The 24,180-nt window shown below is 36.5% G+C and overlaps 1 protein-coding gene and 1 pseudogene across 1 annotated transcript in view; one reads left to right on the top strand and one right to left on the bottom strand.

Moving 5' to 3' along the window:
• The window catches only part of ARHGAP24 (Rho GTPase activating protein 24), a 732,927-nt gene that overhangs the window by 582,227 nt on the left and 126,520 nt on the right, over positions 1-24,180 (bottom strand). The window lies entirely within an intron of this gene.
• LOC140623564 (NADH dehydrogenase [ubiquinone] 1 alpha subcomplex subunit 1 pseudogene) lies at positions 14,518-17,447 on the top strand (annotated as a pseudogene).

The following is a 24,180-nucleotide window of genomic DNA, read 5'->3' as shown; positions in this document are numbered from 1 at the left end:
GGTTTTCTCCCATTAAATTTACATAACATTAATGAAAACTATTTTGGCTGACATAAAGAAAAGATTATGAGGGAAAATTACAGAGATAGGGTCACATTTTTAATCCATTCACTTCATTTTACACAAGCAAGCAATGCCAGCAAAATAAAAGCAAGAAGTATACAAAGTACTCCAGGAAGTCATTGATGCAATTCATTTGTAAAAAGACCTTTAAAATACAATGGAGTTCTTTAAAAAAATTTTTTACTTAAATTCAATTTAGTTAACATATACTGTATTATTAGTTTGAGGCAGAATTCAATGATTCATCAGTTGCATACAACACCTAGTGCGCATTCCATCAAGTCCCCTCTTTAATGCTCATAATGCAGTTAACCCATCCCCTTCACCCACCTCCCCCCTATCCCCCAGCAAGCCTCTGTTTGTTCCCTAAGTTAAGAGTCTCTTATGGTTTGCCTCCCTCTCTGTTTTCATCTTTTATTTTTCCTTCTCTTCTCCTATGTTCATCTGTTTTGTTTCTTAAATTCTACATACGAGTGAAATCATATGGTATTTGTCTTCCTGTGACTGACTTACTTCGTTAAGCATAATACCCTCTAGTTCCGTCCACATTGTTGCAAATGGCAAGATTTCATTCTTTTTGATGGCTGAGTAATATACCACTGTATAGATGAATGGATAAAGAATATGTGGTATATGTATACACACACACATACACACACACACACACACAACGGAGTTCTTACAATACCTCAGCAATGAGATAGGGAGTGAGCAAGAGAATCTGTGGCACAGCCCAGAGATATATTTGTTATCTTGCATCAAAGTCTTGAAAGAGTTGTTGAATGAAAGATAGATGGTACATTTTTCTGTTAAAAGAAGACAAAGGTCCTAAATTTGTTAACCTTTCCCATGGACATGTAGCACTTGGTAGCATGCCACCTAGCAGATAATTTCAGAAAATAATGATAACTATGTATTATCTGTTCCCTCAAGGTAAAGATGAAGTTTTAATAATGAGCAGTAAAAATAGGCATTTTGAAGAGGTGTTTAAATAACTGTTTTAAATGTTTCTACATTTATATGCATTTGTTATAAAAGAGTAATATAATGTAACTTGTATGACTTACAAAAATTCATATATGCACACTTTAAAGACTTGGGAACATTCTATAAAATACCTGATCAGTACTCCTCAAATCTGTCAATATCATCAAAACCAAGGAAAGTCTTAGAGAAAAGGAAAATTAAGTGTCACACTCTGGAGAGCCTAAGGAGTCATGTCCTATTTCTGAACAGAAAAGGGACATTAGATAAAAACAAAGGAAATCTAAAGGAAGGGTGAACTGTATATATAATAACACATCAACACTGGTTCATTAGTTGTGACAAATGTACCATATAGTATAAGAATGATAACTATAGGGAAACTGGGAGTGGGCCACATAGGAATTCAGTATATTCTCTTTGCAACATTTCTGTAATCCAAACTCTTCTAAAATTAAAATTAAAGTTTATTTAAAAAAACATAAGAATTTTCTAACCTGTTTATTAGTTTTCTAAAAAAGGGCTACGGTGGATCTTGGACTCCAATGTTAAATATATAAAAATGCAGCATTCCCCACGTAATTTTAGAGAAAGTTTAACAATTCATATCAAGGAATTTACTAACTTGAATAAAAACATTTGCATGACTAGTATCTAGGATGAAAATGAAAGTCATGATTTAGTAAATACAACTAACATGGCATTCCTCCCATTTGCCTCTGGATAGCTCTCTGAGGTATCTCTAACCTATGACAGAAATTAAGAACAAATATTCAAATAAAGTGAACCAGGTCTTTGAATCTGTATGAAAAATTGTAATCCAAAGGTTTAAAAATAATACAATATACACTAAATTATTATGATGTTAGTGAGAGGAAAGGCTCTCTATAATCATTCCCTGAACAAATAGCAGATAAAAAGTTGTATATAATAATCATTATATTTGATTTGCATCACATCCACCTTCATTTCTATCTCTGTATATATTGTAGAATACATATATATTACTGAGCTCCTCCAAAATCACTGATTAAAAAAGCAAAAATTTTATTACTGTGCATACATTATATATTCAGTCTTAATTATTGATTTTTAATAAAAACTAAAATTATTTCATTCTAAGCAAGGCAAAGCACAGGTGAAAAGGCAAATTTGCTCTAAAAAGACCCACTCCTCCGGCAGCCCGGGTGGCTCAGCGGTTTAGCGCCGCCTTCAGCCCAGGGCATGATCCTGGAGACCCGGGATTAAGTCCCATGTCGGGCTCCCTGCATGGAGCCTGCTTCTCCCTCTGCCTGTGTCTCGGCCTCTCTCTCTCTGTGTGTCTCTCGTGAATAAATAAATAAAATCTTAAAAAAAAAAAATAAAAAAAAATAAAAAGACCCACTCCAGAGCACAACAGAAATGCTGACAGTGTCTGTGTTCTAGTCTCCCCCAGCATCCACAAGTATCTCCCCCTCTGAGATGTATGACTTCTGAGAAGGAAGACCACATGAGTTTTTATCCTAAGTGAGACACTTTGGAAAGTGTAAGTAGACTCTATTAATAACAATACCTGGATAATAGGTGTAAACTAGGCTTGTCTCAAACAAACTTACTTTGAGCTAAAATGGCTTAGAAGTCACACATGAAGGCTATCAAGTCAGACCCACCAGGATTCAAATTCAAGCTTGATGCTTAACTAATTCTATAACCTTGGCCCACTTAATTCCCTGTAACTCAGTTCTATAAAATGGGAATAATACGGATGCCTGGGTGGCTCAGTCAGTTAAGTATCTGACTTGTGATTCTGGCTCAGGTCATGATCTCATGGTTGCTAGACCTCTCTACATTTATAAAATTATTGATGGCAAAAATATTTTATGTAATTATATCTATTAATATGTACTGTGTTAGAAATTAAAATAGAAATTTTTAAAATATTTTTCCATCCAATTAAAGAATAAGACCTATTAAATGTCAACATTACATATTTTGTGTAAAAAATAACTGTTTTCCAAAACAAAACAAACAAAAGAAAATAGAAGCGTGGCATTGTTTTTGCAAATCTCTTTAACAGCTGGCTAAAGAGAAGATTGCTGGATCTCATATCTGCTTCTACATTCAATCTACTGTGATTTTACATGTCATGCAGCTTCTGGCAAACGTTGTATATTCATGAGAGAATGAGAATAAAAAGGAAAGTAACATCTTAGCAATATTATGAAAATAGTTTTTAACCCATGGGCCTGCAGAAAGTGTCTTGGGCACCTTAGCGTCCATTGGACCACACTTTGGAAACAATGGAATGAATGTCTGTGTATGGCTGGATGTAGGACAAAATCAAAATTAAAATCACTGGAGGAGAGAAGTTTAAAAAATCGAGAGTCTGGAGTATTAGAAATTGCCAGTAATTACAGTAGAAATTGTGTGGAGAGAATGGCAGTCTACCAAGAACTAAAAATCTTTAAAGTATGAATGGAGATAAAGCAGAAAAAGGGTAAGCCCTCCTGGATGACAACAGAAATAGGTAGTGACTTGTATTGTCTTCCTTTGGAAGTTATTAAATTTAAACAAACCTACTAAGAGGAAGTGTTCAGCTAAGTAAAAATAAGAAAACTCATTAATTTGACTATGTATGGAGCATTAAATATGACAGTGCCAAAAAAAGATCTAAGGATTAAAATGTTTTTGATTCTCTCCTTGCTGTGATTTCTGTGCATTTATATTTAATTGATAGTTATTAATTTCAATGTCTATATTGCTGGCAGAACTGGATAACTCTAGCTAGCCATGGTTTTCATTTTCTTGACACTCTATAAATCTCCTACTATGGTACAACAGGCCAATAAAATAAGCACTGCATTCCTTCAAGAAACAGTCAATAGTTATAAAATCTAGACAGTGATTGACATGTCTGGTTTTATTCTCTGCCAGCTATTAGTAGCAAAGGTCAAAGAAGAACTATAAGTCAACTAAAACTTCAAATGAGCTTACATCTCTCTTTTTCAGACAAATGAGACCCATGCTCCCAGGAATGTGCAGCTCAGAAATCAAAACGACACATTTGGCTGAGCTACAGGAATAGAAAATTGGGAATTTCAAGTAGACCTAAATGCCACACTTAGGAAGGTTTTAAAATAAATCACATCTAAATCCCGAAACCTAAATTAAAAGTCAATTACTCTTCTTCAGTTTTGGCATTTCTTAAAAAAAAAAAAATTTAGGGCAGAAGAAGGAATAATAGGGGATTAGGTGAAGAGAACAGAATCCAGGGACCTCCTGATTTCACCAACAAAAACTTTATTTAACAGAATAGAAATGATTTGTCAAGGCGACGTTCACATTCCCAGAGTAATTAATTTTCATTCCCATCATTGAGCATGAGGAATTAGAAAGTACATGAAGCACAGAGTTATAAATGTTCCCAGGTGAAAAATAAGAAGCACTTGACAGTATTGGTATTATTTAACGCTCACTGGGCATGAGAAATGGGCCAGGCATTATCTAGAACAAGGCAGCAATGTGCCATAAAGTCCTGCAAACTGCGATGGTGAGCCGAAGCCCTTCTGTTTGATCAGAGATACTACCTGTCAATCTGGAGTAAATAGCAATTTAAATTCTGGCCACTGTTTGGGAATGCTTTGTTACACTATTTCAATGACTAGCTACTGCCATAAAGCAAACTCAGCAACGGCTTAATTGATTATGCGCCTATTAAGGACACCTTCACTTTGATCCATGATACCTGCATTCTGTGTGCTGAAAGAAGGAGAAGGACTCAAGTCACAATTTACAAATTTATAAGCCAATGTACCACCTCTTCTTCCCTGCCCCAACCTGCAGCATTTTGAAGGAATGTAAAAAAGGTGTTTTATTAAGAGAAGTTGCAGAAAAGGAGGCTGATGCATTAATGTTTGTGGGTGAAGAAAGCAAAGGACCTATACCCGTATTCAATTCCCATCCCTTACATTCTTATCTGTACTGCAGAGGTGCCATGAAATCTTGGCTCTTTTTTCCTTGGCAAAATCAAGAATAGCATCTAGAGCATTATGTGCTCCTTGTTTCTGTACAACAAGACTCAGTAAATGGGAGAATGGTGAGGCGTGGCTTAGAGAACTGAGCATAAGGAAAATCAAATGATCGAGCACTAAAACCTTAAAAGAAATAATGGACTTAAATATCACTATAGGGGCTGCCTGGGTGGCTCAGTGGTTGAGTGTCTGCCTTTGGCTCAAGTCATGACCCCGAGGTCCTGGGATCGAGTCCTGCATCAGGATCCCCGCAGAGAGCCTGCTTCTCCCTCTGCCTGTGTCTCTGCCTCTCTCTGCGTGTCTCTCATGAAGAAATAAATAAAATCAAATAAATAAATAAGTAAGCAAATATCACTATAGCCAGTATCATAAATCATAATCTTAATCAAGGAAACAGAGAACAATGGCATCCTCTTCAGATTCCTTTCTAGGATTCCAGAGAAACACAGAGAATGCCAGATGTGTCATTTCTGTATAATCATGGGATCACCAAACAGGAAGCAGAGAATTTTCTTTCACTTCTGATACTTCTTTCCCGAGAACTAACATATTTTATCTACAGCATGGATATGCGGCACCCTGGCACAATTGAGACACCTTCTAAACAGGGCTCCAAAAGGAGCAAACTGAAAGCCTTGTCCAGTATGCTCTTTTCAGGCTGTAATACATTCTTGATGTAAATGTCTAATATCATTTTCCACTTTATTCCTCTTAAGATGAAGTTTTACAATTAAAGATTCACTCTAAGAAGGTTCTGTACTATTTTGTTAAAATGGCCACCCACTGATAATACATTTACAATGCGGCCCTATTTGCATTACCTTCACCACTGTTTTGATAGGCATCTATGGAACCATTTTCATACGTACATAGATTTTCAGTAATGTTCCATCCCATTTAATGTGTGTTTGTGTCAAATGATCGTTAATGATTGTGCATCCCCAAGGTCAATTTATTTCATTTAAGTCAAGTTCAAAATTATACGGATTCAGTTCAGACTCTGATAAAAAATGATGGTATTTTAGATGATGTTATTAATTAATAACCTAGCCCAACTTTCATTTTTTTTCAGGGAAGTAGATAATATACTATGTCAACATGGACGAAAAAAGTGATGACAAGGGAAGTAATAGAGTGTAGGAAAAGATAAATACCAAAGACAATCACTCCAAGCAAATTCTCTCATCTAGAGAAGTTATCCTGTGTTTAAACAAGTGATGTGTTTTGAAAATGAATTGTTTGATGTTACAGTTAAGAAAGGGGATAAGGCGGAAAGTAATTCAGCTGTAGTCAGCCAGAATGTTTTTGTGTCTGGAAAGCTCTCAACATGGCATCAATAATGAGTTTTGTGGCTTTTTGAAATTTTTTCAAAGTATATTCATATCTATTATGTCATTCTCATCACTACCTTATAAAGTCAGTATAACAAATACATTCATTACATTTGATAAAAGAAATTGAGACCATGATTTGTCTAGAGTTGTACCTAAGTCAAAATCAACTGAGAACTTAGCTTTCCTGAGCCCTTGATGTGAGAGTTTGAGGTAAGGTCATTTCCAGACCCCTATCAATGTGAGGAACAATGTGTTCAGTATTCCAAGGCAGGATCTCTCAAATTCAACACTATTGACATTTTGGGCAGGATGATTCCTTATAGGAGATGGAGGGTGCTCTCTTGTGCATTGCAAGATTTACCAGCATTCCTGTCTTCTACCCACTAGATGGGAGTAGCACCTCCCTCCTAGGAGTGACAACCAAAAAAGCTTCCAGGCATTGCCAAATGTCCCCTTGGAGGGGGTGGGGAGCAAAACTATCCCAAGTCAAGAACCACTGATCTAGGGACAACTTCAAAGAAGTCACACACACACACACACACACACACACACAAAGTCACATGACTCCCCAGGTCTCAGTAGCCAGGAAGAGAATTGTGGAGACTTTTACCATTTAGAGCTATAAAAAGTGGTCTGCACAATTGCTTTTAGTCATCATGCAGTTTCTAGAGCAGCAATCTTTCATCCTTTTCCGTTGGTGTCAGGAACAAGGAATTCAAGCTCATTACTATAAGGTTGTTGGTACCCTAACAGTCCTCACCCATATGACCTTGTTGGGGAGGGGCATCTTCTTACATCTTGGGAGTGCTGAATGATGGGTCTAGCAAGCTGCACATCAAAACTGGGGCTGTCGTGTGTGATCATAGAGGTTGCACCTTTAACAAGATCACCTAGCTGAGACTGCAGATGAGGACTAAAAAGACAAGTAGTCAGAATCACCTAAATAGGCACAACGTTTTTAATTATTATTGAAAGGCTGCGTGTTCCATACAGAGATTTTTAAATGGTCAGTACTTAGTATTATTTCAGAATTCATGTCAGGGTAAGGGGAAGTGGTAGTACTTCTACATAGAATAAGATAACCAACTCTTTAAAAAATTATTATTGAAATTAAAATTATACTCAACCTCAATTTGAAAATAATGACAATTATATATTCCTTTAAAAAATTCCTTCATGTTTTAGGTCTGTGTTTCATTCAACGCTGTAGGTAGAAATCCAGATATTTTTATACATGGTCAATCAAGCCTGATTTTAAAATGTTTTTCCTGGGACGCCTGGGTGGCTCAGCAGTTAAGCGTGTCTGCCTTTGGCCCAGGGCGTGATTCTGGGGTCCCAGGACCGAGTCCCACATCGGGTTCCTTGCATGGAGCCTGCTTCTCCCTCTGCCTCTGCCTATGTTTCTGCCTCTCTCTTTCTGTGTGTCTCATGAATAAAATCTTTTTTAAAAAAGTCTTTCTTAAGGTCTTCTCTGTAGTCAACAAGCAAGAATGAGCTCTCATAAGATGTATGCTCCCTGTTTTTTAACAAGGCAAGACCTTAGGAACCAACTGACAGAAAAACTCATTCCTTAAGCAACATCAGTGGCTCTCTGATTCTTTGTAATACTGCCCAATAAAGTAATTCCTAACAACTGTCTCTGCAACTCAGGATTTTATTCATCTTGCTTCTCCCTGCCACTTCCACCATGAATGGCAGTGTTTGCTATATAGGGGGAAGGGTTCTTCTAATTTCAAGAAAATTCTTGACATCTTCCTAAAAATTTAAGGGAAGATAGAAATCAAGAATCTCTATATTTCTTTTAACTCTTAGCTCATTTGCTTATTTGTAAATGGCCAGAGACAAAGGTATTTACTAATCTGAATGAAAAGAAAACATGCAGGACCTTAGGAGTTCAATCAAAGACTTTGGGGGTATCAACAAAACAATATCTCTGTCTCTGCACAGCCCCCAGAAATACAATCAATCTGCAGATGTCTCCCTTCTCATCGAGGACTTCCAAATGGCTGTTTTTCTGTTTCTTCATGCAGACATTCACCACACTATTTACTTATTTATTCATTTATTCTTATCTGGGTGAAGCAGATTCTGCTAATTGCCCATGCAATATTCACTCTCCACTTCTTCCTCAGAAAGAGAATCCCAATTTTGTTTGGTGTGGCTAAAAAATCAGCTGAAAGACATTTCCCAGCTCCCCTGAAGTAAAAATTACCATATGAATAAGTTCTGGCTAATGAGATCTAATCAAAAGTTGTGGGGTAGGACTTTCAGAAAAGCATTTTAAGACAGAAGAGGGGTCTCCTGCTTCTTAAAGTTCCAATCGCAAACTTGGGCAATCGGTGACCTTGAGGATAGAAGACACTCTTAAGGATAATAGGCAGACACAAAGTTAAAGCCTAGGTTCCTATGCAGAAGAAACCATATCAGTTCCCAACTGCTAAACTTTTATACATTTTCTATTATATGCAGCTAAACCTAATCATAACTAATAGCAAGATATCACCAGGGAAAGAAGGCACACATAACCATAAAGTACGGTTAAAACACAACTACAACTCTTCAAAGATGTCAAAGGCATGAAAAACAAAATAAGACAAAGAAGCCACCACATTTCAAGGAGAGTAAAGAGACCTGGCAATTAATGTAATGTGGCTTCCTGTTTGAACTCTGCAACAGAAAAGGACATTCATGGAGCACCTAGGGGGCTCAGTCAGTTAAATATCTGCCTTCAGCTCAGGTCATGATCTCAGAGTCCTGAGACTGAGCCCTGTGTCGTGTGTGTGTGTGTGTGTGTGTGTGGGGGGGGGGGGGGCGGCGAGGAGTCCCCTGCTCAGTGAGGAGTCTGCTTTTCCCTTTCCCTCTGCCCCTCCCCACCATGTGTGCTCTCTCCTGCCCCCAGCACTTTTTCTCTCTCAAATAAATAAATAAGATCTTAAAAAAAAAAAAGAAAAGGACATTCATAGGAAAACTAATGAAATCCAAACAAAGTCTATAGTTTAGTTGATAATAGTATTACATCTATATTAATGTTTTAGTTTTGACAAATGTTAGGCAATTGGTCATATGAGATATTAACACTGAGAAGGTTGGATGAAGGATATATGCAAACTCTCTGTATCTATACAACTTTTCTATAAATCTAAAATCATTCCAAAATTAAAAGGTTTTAAAAAACATGTAATTTATAGTCAAGTCTCAATTATGAGAAGTATGTTAGTAGGCTGACAGGCCAAACACAATTTACAAGAGCAATGACAGTGCTGGGAAAAGGAACAATCAAGAAGCTGGATGGCCCTAGTCCAAAGGCGACAGAGTAAAAGTAGGACCTTTACTTATTTAGCATCCTTCTCTATAATCCTCCCTCCCCCGAGCCCAGCCACAAGATTTGCCTGCTTTTCTCCAGAACCAAGAAAACTGCATCCTAGCCCCCTGATTCACCTTGTTTAACATGTGTCTCTTTTCACTAAATTGTACACTTTCTGAGTATAGGATCATTTCTGATTCCATTTTGGCATCCTTAGGTCCTAATTCTTATCCTGACACATTATCAGCACTCCATTGATGTTTATTTATTTATTTTTTAAATTTTTATTTATTTATGATAGTCACAGAGAGAGAGAGAGAGGCAGAGACTCAGGCAGAGGGAGAAGCAGGCTCCATGCACCGGGAGCCCGATGTGGGACTCAATCCCGGGTCTCCAGGATCGCGCCCTGGGCCAAAGGCAGGCACCAAACTGCTGCGCCACTCAGGGATCCCTCCATTGATGTTTAGTGAAAAAAATAAGAGAATGGCTTGTACTTTTCTATTAGATGAGAGAAAGTTAAATCATAGGTTTCTGACTTTGTTTTCCTCTTAATATAGTTTGAACCCTCTGATTTCATCATTATCCTTGAGTTTCTGTTTAGTGAAAAAATAAATAACGGCTTATATTTTTCTATTAGATGAGGAAAAATAGTGACAAGAAGAATTCATTAATTTATATGTTTCTGACTTTGTTTCCCTCTTAATATAGTCTGAACCCTCTGATTTCATCATTTTCCTTGAGTTTCTCTATACCTGTTCTCCTTTTATTGTTCTTTCCCTTACAAACCTCAGCTCTAGACAAATCTAAATATTCAATCTATTTCATATTCATGTTCTTAAGTACTAGTGAGACTATAATTCTACAATGATAAATAGATGATGAACTCAATTTTTGAAGCAATTGTTGCTTAGATGCCTTTTATCAGTAGCAGCAAAACAGATATTCTATTAACTCGTGGCATTCCAACTCCAGTCATTATTAACTATATTTGATATTTCTACCTGGAGTGCCCTTGCACATCTGAGCTTTATCCAGTCTTCTTGGCCTTAGGAGTCAGCATAGCCCTCCCAACCTCAAAGAACTTTGCTTGACTCCTCCATCCTTAAGCGATTTGCCTCTGGATTCTCAGACAGACTATGAATACATTTATCATAACACTTTCCCCAGTGTTCTATAATTTATTTATATTTTAACTTCCACAATAGAATGTAAGGCTCTTGAAGGCAATGATTTTGTATTGCTAATACCTAACACAGTGTCTAGTACATGTGTACTCAATGAATAGTCTTTTCTTTCTTTAAGATTTTGCTTATTTGAGAGAGAGAGAGAGAGCACAAGCAGGATAAGGGGCATGAGGGAGAAGCTAACTTCTTGCTGAGCAGGGAGCCTGACGTGGGACTCGATCGCAGGACCCCAGGATCATGACCTGAGCTGAAGGTAGATGCTTAACCGACTGAGCCACCCAGGTGCCCCTCAATAAATATTCTTAGGAAGATAGAAATATGAAAGGAAAGAATGAAGGGTGAATGGCAAGAAGGAAGTGAGGGAAGGAAGAGGGCATTATGAAGGCACCTGGAAAATTTCTCAGAAGACAGATTCAGACAAACTTTTTTAAAAGCATAGCCCAATCACATCTACCTCTCAATTTGCCTCCAAACTTCCCATCCACACGTGCCCTTCCTGTCACACCACCATTGCTATAGTCCCCATTTCTCCCCTGCTATGCTTCAAAGAACAATGTGCCAAAGGATGTGAATGTGTAGGAAATAAAGAAAATCTAAAATCTAGATGCCTTGTGTGCCTGCTTCCAACACACCTGTAGTGATATGTCATCTTCACTGAACTCTTTTTAGTTTGCCTCACTATGTCTTTCTCTAGGAATCAGGTACTAATTTCCTGGGATGATGCCAGAGGTTAATTTTAGTGATGCTTCATTGCTATGTCTAAAATTATCACTCATTGATCCCCAACCAGAATACACCCCATAGGCTTGAGTGACTTGACTCTTTTCCATCAATTTAATCATGACACCATGAGAGATTTTAAGGAGTGGCTTTTATGATTGTATAACTTATGGGTCTTAGTATAGGATTGGTAGAGGCAAAACCTGCCAGGTTCCAATGTGTCCAGTCTTTCTCTTTCACACAATCTTCCAGTAGTTATATGCAAATAAAGCTCCTGATAACTAGGTCATCAGCTCTTCCAACAACATAGGACAGATGTTCTCAAGCTCAGACCCTTGTCTTCGTGCCCTCATTCTATACAGAGCTTAGGAAGAGGTATAAATTGACAAACACTTTTATAAAGGTTTCCTTGGTAAAGAGGTGCTTGCAGTTTTTATGTCAGAATAAAAGGTGAAAGTAAAAGCCTTTGAATTACTATAGCTACAACTCATTTTAGAGGGTGCAGTTCATTGTTAGCTTATTTATGTTGAAGAAACACACAAATTCATTTTGACTAAAACTCAGTTTGCATGCATTTTGCATTTCCTTATAGGAAAAAAGTTATTGATAGACACAATAATAATACAGTTGGTTATTCAATTAATAGTCATCTTGCTGTGGAAGATTTAACTTTAATCATGATTTAAACTTCTTTTTGTTATGCTATCAATCATATTCTATATTGCCTCCTCATTGAACTTAAGATGATGGTAGACATGCAAGTAAAGTTTTTCTGTTAATAATTGTAATGAAAAATTAGAAAACAGCAAAAGGACATTGCCAGAAAAATGGATTTAGAAGCCTTTTATAGAAGTGATAATTGAGCAAAAGGATTGATTATAAATAGTAGGAGGACAGGGCCTTGAAAACTCGCTATTGACAGAAAAAAAAAAAAAAAAAAGAGTGAAAAGCCAGGAACAGAGAAAGTCACCACTCATGGAAGATTTCTGGAAAACAAGGCAATTCATTGTTATTGAGGCCAAAAGTGTCTTCTTTTCCAAGTATCCTTAGTGCTTGCCACAATAAGTTCTCTGTAAATGTTATCTATTATTTGTGTGTGTGTGTGTGTGTGTGTGTGTGTGTGTGTGTGTGTGTAGTTAAGTTCTCTGGAAATATTTGGTGACTGAATAAGCAACAAGATGTTAAATTAGATATTACAGCTGAAACACATTCCAAATTTAAGTACTATTAACCGATAAAAATTAAGATTTATAATGCTAAAACACAATAGTTTACTTCTCCCTTTCATAAAATCTAACGTGTATTCTTGATCAGTTTCTCTCTTCTAAGTGTTGCTCAAGAACTCAAACTCTTTTTATCTCATGGCTCTGCCATCCTCAACATCTGTCTTCCAAGAAGTTGGAACATCTACCTGTGTTTATCTACATAAAGCTTCCAAAATAAGAAATTGGCAGAATTCATCCCCCCTCACATTCTACTCACAAGAACCAATACCCTGAACCCACTTAAATATAAGAGTAGCTGAAAAATATAACCCCTCTTAGACAACTACAGTATAAGAGAGTAAAAGTTTTTTGTGAGATGATTAATCACCTCTGAAATGAGTTAAGAGTTTGGTTGTTTGTACAATCATTCAGGTTAGACAAATTAGCTTGATTTAAAGTATCATCAGAGAGACAAAAGAGATGCTATAGCTTCAAACAAAGACTTGAATGATAACTACATTCTAGGACCAGTCATACCAATTAAATGGCATAAATTAAATAATTCCTAGTCTTATCTTGTTAGTGGAGTAAAAAAAATCTGTGTCTTGACCCTGATAGATATTACCAATAAAAGTGAAATAAATTCTTCATCTTTTGAAGGAGAATTTAGACAACAATTTCAGTTCAGCCTTTAAGCTGCTTTAAGTGGCTGGTGCTTCCAGTTGGGTGGAAATATTTGCCCTGAGGCGGAAGGATGGAGTGAGAAAGAGGTACTTACTTCTACAATTAAAACATACGGCAGAACGAAGTTGTGAGAAATGGAGTACTATAGCATAAGTAATTGGCCTTCAGCTTTTGATTGCTAAGGTATTTATTTCAAAAGTCATTTATTTTGAATAAACATATTTCCAATTGATTGACACAGCTACTAGGAAAACAACCAGATAAAGAACTAGGCTACCCACACCTATGAAATTGCCCTTTCAGAAAACCTTGGACAATCTAGATAAAAAATTATATCAAAACAAAAGAAAATAAAAACACAACATATCAAATATCATGAGATGCAGCAACAACAGTTCTGACAGGAAAATTTATAGCAAAAATGTATGTATTAATAAATTAGAATAACACCAAATAAACAACCTAACTTTACACCACGAGGAACCAGAGAAAGAAGAACAAATTTTTTTTTAAGATTTTATTTATTCATGAGAGACATAGAAAGAGGCAGAGACACAGGCAGAGAGAGAAGCAGGCTCCACGCAGGAAGCCCGATGTGGGACTCGATCCTGGGACTCTAGGATCACGCCCTGGGCCGAAGGCAGGTGCTCAACTGCTGAGCCACCTGGGCATCCCAAGAAGAATAAATTAAACCCAGACTTACCAGGACAAGGAAATAATAAGGATCAAAGTGAATACGACTGAAATAGAGACCAGAAAAACAAGAGAAAAATTAAAGAGCTGGTTTTTTAACAAATTTACCAAATTTTTAAACAAATTTAACAAAATTAAGAGCTGGGTTGTTTTTTTTTTTTTTAAGATAAGCAAAGTTGACAAACATTTAGCTAGACTAAGAAAAAAAAAGAGAAGACTCAAAAAAATTATAAATGAAAAGGAGACATTCCAACTGATACTACAGTAACATATAGCATCATAAGAGAGACTATGAACAAGTTTAAGCCAACAAGTTGGCTTCTACAGAGAAGTAACATGCCTAATAGAGAATTTAAAGGAACAGTCATAAGGATACTAATTGGACTTGAGAAAAGAATAGAAGACATCAGTGAGTCAGTGAGACTCTTACCACAGGGGAAAAAAAGAGATAAAAAATAATCAGAGATGAAGAATGCAACAAACAAAATTTGAAACAGGCTTCATGTAATGAAAACAGGCTGGAAGAATCAGAGGAACAAATTAAAGATAAAAATAATGGAAAGACAAAATAATGGAAAATAATGAAGCTGAACAAAAAAGAAAAGAATTGTGCAATGTAAGAATAGACTTAGGAAACTCAGTGACTCCATCAAGCATAAAAACATTCATATTATAGGAGTCCCAGAAGAAGAAGAGAGAGAAAAGAGGGAAGAAAATTTATTTCAAGAAATAAAAGCAGAAAACTTCCTGCTATCTAATAAGGAAACAGACATTCAGATCCAGGATGTACAGAGAACTCCCATCAAAATCAACAAAAACGGGCAAACACCAAGACATATTATAATTAAATTTGCAAAATACAGCGATAAAGAAAAAAATCTTAAAAACAGCAAGACAAAAGAAGTCCTTAAAGAGGTGCCTGGGTGGCTCAGTCAGTTGGGTGTCTGATTTTTAAGTTTGGCTCAGGTCATGATCTCAGGGTCCAGGGACTGAGCCCCACATTGGGCTCCATGGTCAGCAGGGAATATGTTTCTCTCTCCCTCTGCCCCTTCTCGTGCTTTAGTTCTCTCACTCTCTCTCTCTTTCTCTAAAATAATAATAATAATAATAACAACAACAACAACAACAATAAATACATCTTAACAAAAGAAGAAAAAAGAAATCCTTACAAAGGAAAACCCATGAGGTTAGCTGGAGACTTCTCAACAGAAACTTGGCAAGCCAGAAAGGAGTGGTATAATAAATTCAAAGTGCTTTAGGGGAAAAATCTGCAGCCAAGAATACTCTGACGAAGCTATCATTCAGAATAGAAGGAGAGACAAAGAGTTTCCCAGGCAAACAAAAACTAAAGGAGTTCATGACTAAACCAGCCCAGCAAGAAATATTAAAGGAGACTCTAAGTGCAAAGGAGAGACCAAAACTACAAAGACAAGAAAGGATCAGAGAAAGTCTCCAGATGTAATGACAAAACAAGTAATAAAATGGCAATACATACATATGTATCAATAATTATTTTGAATGTAAATGGACTAAATATTCTAATCAAAAGACACAGAGTGTCAGAATGGATAAAAAGAAATAAGACCCATTTATATTCTGTCTACCAGAGACCCTTTTTAGACCTACAGACACTTGCAGATTGAAAGGGAAGGATTGGAGAAATATTTATCACCCAAATGGACATAAATAAAACCTGGAATAGCAATATTTATGTCAAACAAAGTAGACTTTAAAACAAAGATTGTAAAAAGAACCAAAAAGGGTATTATATAATCATAATGGGGATAATCAAACAAGAAGACATAACAATTGTAAATATTTATACCCATCATGGGAACACCCAAATATATAAAACAATTAACAACAAATATAAATTTGATTGATAATTGATAATAACACAATATTAGTAGGGGACTTTATCATCCCACTTACATCAATGGCAAATCGTCTACACAGAAAATAAACAAGTAAACAATGGCTTTGAATAAGGACCAGTTGGACTTCTCAGCTATATCCAGAACATTCCATTCTAAAACAACAGAATACATATTATTTTCAAAGGCATATGAAACATCCTCCAGAATAGGTCACATATTAGGTCACAAAACTGGTCCCAACAAATACAAAAATATGAATTCAAAGAGATACATGCACCTCCATGTTTATAGCAGCATGATCTACAATAGCCAAATTATGGAAAAAGCTCAAGTATCCAACAACTAAATGAATGGATAAAGAAGAGGTGATATATATATATATATATATATATATATATATATATATATATATACTCAGCTATAAAAAAGAATTAAATCATGCCATTTGCAATGACATGGATAAAGCTAGAGAGTATTGTACAAAGTGAAATAGGTTAATCAGAGAAAGACAAATATCGTATGACATCACTCATATGTGGAACTTAAGAAGCAAAACAAACCAGCACAAGAAAAAAAGGAAGAGAGAGAGGCAAAACAAGAAACAGATTCTTAACCATAGAGAACAAACTGATGGCTACCAGAGGGGAGGTGGCTGTGATGATGGATTATATACATGATGTTTAAGGAGTGTATTTGTCGTGATGAGCACAGGGTGACGTATGGAAGTGTTATTCCTATATTGTACACCTTAAACTAATCTAACATTGTACATTAACTAACTGGAATTAAAATAAAAACTTTTTAAAAAAAATACAGAAATCAATTACATTCATTTATACTAATGATGAAGCATCTTAAAGAGAAATAAAGAAAACCATCCCGTTCACAATAGCTTCAAAAACAACAAAATACTTATGAATAAATTTAACCAAGGAATGAAAGACCTGTACAAGAAAACTACAAAACTTTGCTGAAAGAAATCAAAAATGACACAAACAAATGGAAACACATCCCATTTCCAAGGATCAGAAGAATTAATATTTTTTAAATGACCATATTATCCAAAGCCATCTACAGATTCGGCACAATACTTATCAAAATACCAAAGGCATTCGTCATAGAAATAAAAGAAACAGTACCAACTGGGTCTCCTTTAGGTCCTGGCAACGGCAGTGTAATATGGTTCAAGATTCTGCCTGAGATCAAAGTCACAGCTGTGTGCTCGGTCATCTCTGGCACAGCCACTGCACACATCCACAGTTCAGCAATGGGGGCAAGAAAAAAACAGTTGCCTATTATCCATATCAGTGGGGTTTGATGCAAAGGGATAGGCCTATCTCTGGAATTAATCATTACTGTGTATCACAGGGGTTAGAGAATATCAATTAAGGAAGCCTTTTTCTGATTGATGAAGAATAACTTCATTATGTTCATCTACCCCTTCTAACAGGTTATGCAGTGTATTAATGTAGCACATAATAAAAACAACAAAGTAGCAAAATAAATAAAGAAGTAATCCTAAAATTTGTGTGAAACCTTAAATCCTGAGAAAAAAAGCACAAAGCCAGAGGTATTATGCTCTCCAGATTCGAACTATACTAGAAAGCCATAGTAATAAAAACAGTAGCACAAAAATAAAAACATTGGCCAATGGAATGGAATAGAGATCCCAGAATTAAACCCTGGCATATATGGTCAACTAATATTCAACAAGAGAGCCAAGAATACCCAATGAGGAAAGGATAGTCTCTTCAACAAATGGTACTGAGAAAACTGGAGAAACACATGCAGAACAATGATTGGACCCCTATCTCACCTCATTCATAAGAATGGATTCAAAATGGATCAAAGACTTAAACATATGACCTACTACCATAAAACTCCTAAAAGAGAACATAAGAAAGAAGATCATCAATACTGATTTTGACAATCATTTTGGGGGGTATGAAACCAGAAACACAAACAACAGAAGAAAAAAATCAACAAGAGAAACTATATCAAGCTCAAAGGGTTGGCAAAGAAAAGCAAAACAAAACAAAACAAAACAAAAACAAAAACCCATACACACGCACACAAAAACAACTAACAAAGTGAAAAGAAACCTACAGACTGGGAGAAAATTTTGCAAACCATGTATCAAGTAAGAGATTTATATCCAAAATATATAAAGAACTCAGTTAATTCAATAACAAAGGAACAGACAACTCAATTAAAAAATGAGCAGAAGAACTAAATATTTCTCTAAAGAGGACGCCAAGGGATCCCTGGGTGGCGCAGCGGTTTGGCGCCTGCCTTTGGCCCAGGGCGCGATCTTGGAGATCCAGGATCGAATCCCACGTCGGGCTCCCAGTGCATGGAGCCTGCTTCTCCCTCTGCCTGTGTCTCTGCCTCTCTCTCTCTCTCTCTCTCTCTGTGACTATCATAAATAAATAAAAAAATTTTTTTTAAATAAAAAAAAATAAAGAGGACACCGAGATGGCCAACAGACACATGAAAAATGCTCAGCATCACTAATCATCAGGGAAACGCAAATCAAAACCACAGTGAGATATCATCTCACACCTGTTAGAATGGCTATCATCAAGAAGACAAGAGATTTGTGCTGGCAAGGATGTAGTGAAGGGGAATAGTTACACATTATTGGTTAAATGTAAATTGCTCCAACCACTATGGAAAACTATATGGAGGTTCCTCAAAAAAACTAAAATAAGAAATGCCATATGATTCAGCAATTCCACACCTGCCTAAAGGAAATAAAAACAAGATTTTGACAAAATATATGCACTTCCATGATCATTGTAGTATTATTCACAATAGCCAAGCTATGGAAACAACCTAAATGCCCATCAATAGAATAATGGATTTAAAAAAAAAGTGCATGGGGTGCCTAGGTGGCTCGTTCAGTTAAGCACCTGCCTTTGGTTCAGATCATGATCTCAGGGTCCTAGGATGCAGCCCCACATGGCTCAGCAGGGAGTCAGCTTCTTCCTACTCCCTTGCCCCCCATCCTGCTCATGCTCTCTCTTGCTCTCTCCCTATCAAATAAATAAATACAATCTTTTTTTAAAATGTGGTATATATGTACAATGGATATTATTCAGCCACGAGAATGGATGATAACCTCCCATTCGCATCAACAGGGATAGGCCTTAAGCACATTATGCTTAGTGAGATAGGCAGATAGAAACATAAGTAGTGTATGATATCACTTACATATGGAATCTTAAAAAGCTACATCTGTGAAAAAACAGAGTAAAATGGCAGGTGGGGGACAAGAGTGATGTGTAAATGTTAAACTTGTAATGAGTAGTAAGTAAAGCATAGAGATCTAATGCACAGTATGATAAATGAGACAATAATATTATGTAATAATTATGTAATGTGATAAATTTCACTACATCAGCAATCATACTACAATATATAAATATATCAAAGTAGGAAAAAAATATCATTGTAAAACCCTCCCTAGCATTCACCTTTTCTAGGTAAATTTCCTAAGCAGTTTCTCTAAATAGAGTTACCCATGGTCATCTGTCTTTATTTTTACATACACAAAATATAAAATATGATCTAATTTACCTTTCATCATAATTTCTGTCTGACAGTGACCAACGTTGCTGGTCAATATTTAAAATCCCAATGCTGGACAGCCCGAGTGGCTCAGTGGTTTAGCACCGCCTTCAGCCCAGGGCCTGATCTTGGAGACCCAGGATCGGGTCCCACATCGGGCTCCCTGCATGGAGCCTGCTTCTCCCTCTGCCTGTGACTCTGCCTCTCTCTCTCTGTGTGTGTCTCTCATGAATAAATAAATAAAATCTTTAAAAAAAGAAAAGAAAAGAAAAGAAAAGAAAAGAAAAGAAAAGAAAAGAAAAGAAAAAAGAAATCCCAATGCTGGGACACGTGGGTAGCTAAACATCTGTCTTTGGCTCAGAGCATGATCCCAGGGCTCAGGGGTCGAGTCCTACATCAGGCTCCCTGCAAGGAGTTTGCTTCTCCCTCGACCTGTGTCTCTGCCTCTATCTGTGTGTTTCTCATGAATAAATAAATAAAATCCTTAAAAAAAAAAAAGAAAGAAATGAAACCCCAATGCTTAGAGAATATCTTGCTTTCTCTGTGCTGAGAAAAGAACAGAGTGGCTGCTGATTTTACAATTTGCCCTACTAGATTTTTTCAGCTACTGTAATAGATGAGTTAAAATGTAGTTGTATCTTTTTACTCTTTTTATTCATTTGCCCTACTATGCTATAGGGCAATACCTTCTGACTTTTGGATTTCAAAGAGCCCTGAAATTTTCCCCCAAAATTTGCAAAACCAACATTTTTCCAATTTACTTTGGACCAGTGGAACCCTTATTACTGACAGATACTGGTTTCCGTCCAGCACTAGGGGTCACTGTTCCAGGGATCAATGTTAAAACTACAGCTATCCTGAGCATGCGATAAACTTGAAGACATCCTGGGAATAAGGCCTCAGTCTTACTAAAATAAAAAAAAAAAAATCCAAAACTGCTCATGAACCCAGAGACTCGATATCCTTTTGAGCCTTTGATCTCAAAAGACAGCTAACATTAACAAACTGGCAAACTGTAAATTTTAGTGCTTCTTATAACTTGTACCATCCTCTCAGCAGGATTCTCTCGTCCTTCAATTCCCAGGAGGCCCCAGACATATTGGTAAAAGAGGAAAATATCAAATAATACTTCGGGGAGACAGATATTCTGGGAGATTTGGAAGCCAGAGGCAGACTTATTTTCGAGAGACACTCAGGCATCAACTCCATTTTCCACCCCAGTGAGCATTGCTAGTTCTGAGTTTGTTTCATGAACTAGGAGAACCTGATGTATTTAAATAATTCCTAAACAGGAACACATGGATTATTTGTGTCATTAATGAGATATAAACTTAAACAGAAAAACAATAGGGAAGTAGCAATAATTCAGCCTCTTTCCCCACACTAGCAGGATCCTAACAGTCCAGGAACGTCACAAGTATAAAGATTCTAGGAGCAAGAGAAAATCTTACTAAAAATACTGTTGTTTCTGCTCTGTGTAATTACCTCACTTCCTTTAATTCTATATCCTTGGCAGCAATTAGAGACATAGAGAGATGGAGAGAGAGACAGAGACACACACACAGAGAGAGAGAGAGAGAGAGAGAGAGAAAGAAAGAGAGATTTCCTTGCCATTCCATAACCCAATTTGCTACACTGCACATAACACCTCTTTAGCTATAAACTGACTGTTACATTTGTTGGCAAGTCACCAAGTTCCACAGCCATTCTCCAAAACACATGGGAAACATAATTTCTACCATTTATGGACCCACCATACAGGTGTTCAGAATGCTGCTTATTTCCAGCAGAAAAATTGATAATGTGGAATTACATCATCTAATTAATTATAATCTAATCTCAACAAACCCATTAATTCCACATGTGCATAACTCCTCACTTCCACTTTAGCCTGAGGGCTGGGAAGAAGTAAAACGAACACTATTGCTGAGCTCAGGTTTCTGTGACCCGACAGCATAATGACAAGAGTCACGTGACTAAATTACCCTGTATCTATACCCCTATACACTATGCAATTTGAACAGAAAATAGCCAGCAAAATATAGTAACTATATTTGCAGATGATAAGAAAATGTAATGTCCTTAACACAATGTCCCTAGTACATGCAATCATTTTAACTATTCTACGTATGAGAAAGCACATTGTATAGAGTTTGTGAAATATAAAATGTGAAGTGTTATGTTTATTTAAATCTGTGACAGTTAAATTAAGCACTCTTGGTTTTGTGGCTCCTTTTAGAAACATTTATTTAAAATGATCCTTTCTTAATTTTTTAGCATAATAGGAATTGGAAGAGTGTCATACAAGGTAATAATGAAAAGGAAGACTCTATGTGGTACAAAATCTGTAAAAGAAACTTGCTGAGTCAAGGGAGATGAAACAATGATGAACAGAAAGGAAGTGGAGTTAAATTACATTGTTGAGCCATGCACCAGGCACTGAACTCAGTGCCTTCTAAGTTTTTTCATTTTATCCTCAAAAATACTATGATTTTCTTATTATCATTCACATTGTCATAGTTGATGAAATGGATTCAAGGAGCCGAAGTCACTTGTCCATGTTCACTCAGTTGGTAAGTGGTAGAGTGGGGTTTTGAAGCCAAATGTTACAGTGCATACTTGCCTTATTCTAGAGAATTCTGGGAATTTGAGAACCACACTCGATATCACTGGATTTCCTCCTTGATTCTATCCAGCTCTCCAAATTGCTTCTGAGTGCATCTGAAGAAACACATCTTGGATAAACATTTCTTTGATGCTCTCAGGCTCCAGTTTTCTCTTCCCTGTGCGAAATACTGTGGTATTTACTCCACCATTTACACATCCTATAGCATATGCTACCTAGTTTGCCAGTCAACTTCTACACATGACTTATCTTCTGGATTAAATTATTTACGCACAGGCAGAGATCATCTATTAAAGATCTTTGAGTTCTGTATTGTGCAGGAATGTATAATAAATGTCCTCCCTCCACCAACTTTGGACAATTAATGGTTGCTGCCTAGAGTGCCATGTTGAAAAATTTGCACAGCCTCTTTCCTGTCTCAGTAAAAAACAATCCTTCGACTGATTAGTGATGGTGCTGTTGAGTATGATTGAAGAATGGGAGAAACAAGCGGTAGAGGAGGGGCAGACTATGATAGCACTTATGCATGTTTGCTAAATCTTCCATAGTACTCCAAAGAGAAATTTGTACATTTTAGATTTCTGATTTCAGTGAAACACTCAGATAAATGAAAATAATTTGTCTAAAATTTATACCAAAATTATAAACCATTAATAAAGTGATTTTTTTAAGTTTGTTTAAACATGCAGAACAAATGATGCTTTTTCAGTTCATTTATAGCAAACTCCTATCCACAAATAATCCCTGTGACTGACTCCCTAGCCAGTGAGGGGAAAAATTAACTAATTCTCCAATCCAGATTCCAGCTACAGACTTAGGATTAAATCCATACCGGGTTTGTTTTCTCTGAATAAAAATTTTCAGTGTTTCCAATATTCTCCCCCTTTCACTAACTTCCCCTCTAAGGAATCTGCATGAGTAAAGAAAAGTAGAGTGTGCAACACAGATGCTTTTGTGGGCATTGTGGTACCCTTGGCATTGGTAGAAATAACTTCATGCTAATCCTTAAACATATGCTCCCTGCTGTCCACTGTTCTAAAGCACTATGGCCTTGGTTGACCTTGCCACTCTGAATCCTGCTGGCCTCTTCTGCTGCAGTTTACAGTTGGTAATTCATGATTCAATTCTTTAGATCTAGAAGCACCCATAGGGAACATCAGCCATCTAACCACCACCCAACCCACTCAATCTGCTTTCAGTTCTTGATGACTACAACTTCTAAGTGCATTGCTCTTGAGTTTCTTAAATTTAACCAGCCCCTGAGTTTAATCCCTACCAAGGCCTCAAAAGGAAATTAGGACACACTCCTAAATGCTTTGATATCTTCTTTTCTTCCCAATCTTCTTCGTGCAAATACCTGGACCACCCTTGTAGAGAAAGATTTCTTTTCTATTTCCCTTATGTCATATATCCTTATATCAGAGAAGGCTTATCATAGAAGGAAGGAGTATCCTTTTTACACTGTTGGAAAAAATTATGAATAGAGTCCTTCAAACCTAGTTTTAATATGCTAACAAGGATATAAAAGAATTTGGAAAACCCTTTTTCAAGGCTATGGTAGAATTTAAAAGCCTAACATGTAACATAACTTTATTTTGCATGTCAAAAGGTTAATTATTAAGTAGGTCTTTCTCTTTGTTATTCTATGTTATCAGTTCCTAATACAGTCCCAGGTGATGTCTACCCCTGAGGAACTAGGGCAAAGGTCTTATATTCAAAAAGGCAGAAGAGAAAAGCACATTAATACTTTTCAAACTATATTCTCATTATACTTCAATGTCAGTAATATACAAAATAACTAGTGGTTGGTGTATCCTGATGAACAGAGGCCAAAGTTAATATTCTGACTCCTTAAAAGACAAATTTACTTCAATAGTTTGATTACAGACTAAAAATCTAACTTCAAGCTAGTCACGAAAGGGAACA

This window comes from Canis lupus, chromosome 33 (genome assembly GCF_048164855.1).
Source record: "Canis lupus baileyi chromosome 33, mCanLup2.hap1, whole genome shotgun sequence".
NCBI classification, from domain to species: domain Eukaryota; kingdom Metazoa; phylum Chordata; class Mammalia; order Carnivora; family Canidae; genus Canis; species Canis lupus.
The sequence above is the reverse complement of the archived record's forward strand: the minus strand, read 5'-3'. Positions and strand labels throughout refer to the sequence as shown.